A 1,082-nucleotide genomic window follows, 5' to 3' on the forward strand; every position below is an offset into this window, starting at 1 on the left:
ATTATATTTAAATCTGATTTGGATCCTTGCCCCTCAATGACAAGTTTTTCTAGGGGCCTTATTCAGAGCCCACACAGGCTGCGTATCCAGAAGGTCTTAGTCTCATATTAGGAATTCTGTTTGCCCTCTAGTTCCCGAAAGGCCTTCATAGCTGGACTTTGATGCTCCACCTTTAAATTCAAGTGACTTAACAGTGCCCACTGCAAAGACAGCCTCTGCTCTACCCAGATCTTACCATTCCAATGTTGAGTGGATAGTCTCATGTTTTCTGGAAAGCCCTTCAACTTTAATTCTTTAGGTTGGCACCTGCAAGAAGTGACAACAAATCCTAATGCATTTTCTGAAGATACTGGTGACTTTCAAAAATATAGTAGATTCTCACTTGCTAAGGATGGCTGTGGTGAAATTCCTCTTAATATAATGAACAGACTCTGCTCTTTAAAATTTCTCTCAAGCTTATGATGCATCTGAACCATGATTCTTACTTTGGTCAGTGCTTATCGAATTTCTTTGCTATGCAGTACCTGTACTTCATTAGCTCCTAGAACAGCATTGACATTAAATAATCAATGATTATTAGTAATCATATCACAAAAACACTGAGACCATTAACCATGAGACAGAGCTAAATTACTTAGCCAATTCAATAGCTATTTTAAAACATTCTTGACATTTCAAATCCACTGAATTTTTCATTTATGCAGTAGTGGGAAACCTAAAACTAAACCTTTAGTATTATTATGAGTGCTCCTTGTGCCCTCTGGTTTCAATAGGTTAATATTAATGAACATTTAAACATTTGCATGAGGCAATCTCATTTAATTATAATTGAGATGTGAAGCTGGGAGTTGTAGTGCTTGGCGTCCAAATCTGGCCTATTTACTGTGCAGCCATAGTTCAAGTGCTGTAGCAACACTTGTTAAATGTTGCAGTGTCAGCAGAGTGATAAACACCGATGAGAAGCGTAACTGAACATGGTGTGTTCACCTCTATTATAACCCAAAGGTTCTCTTTTGCCCTTCAACCTTAGCCTGAAAAACATGATGTTACCTGTAACTAAGTATATTAGGTCTCTTAGAAAA

General features: G+C 37.6%; 1 protein-coding gene across 1 annotated transcript in view; it reads left to right on the top strand.

Annotated features, from left to right (window-relative positions):
- LOC109377361 (leucine-rich repeat-containing protein 7-like) overlaps window positions 1-1,082 on the top strand; it is a gene marked incomplete at its 3' end in the record, with an annotated part of 219,158 nt that overhangs the window by 144,041 nt on the left and 74,035 nt on the right. The window lies entirely within an intron of this gene.

This window comes from Hipposideros armiger, unplaced genomic scaffold, assembly GCF_001890085.2.
Source record: "Hipposideros armiger isolate ML-2016 unplaced genomic scaffold, ASM189008v1 scaffold_1375, whole genome shotgun sequence".
In the NCBI taxonomy this organism is placed as follows: Eukaryota; Metazoa; Chordata; class Mammalia; order Chiroptera; family Hipposideridae; genus Hipposideros; species Hipposideros armiger.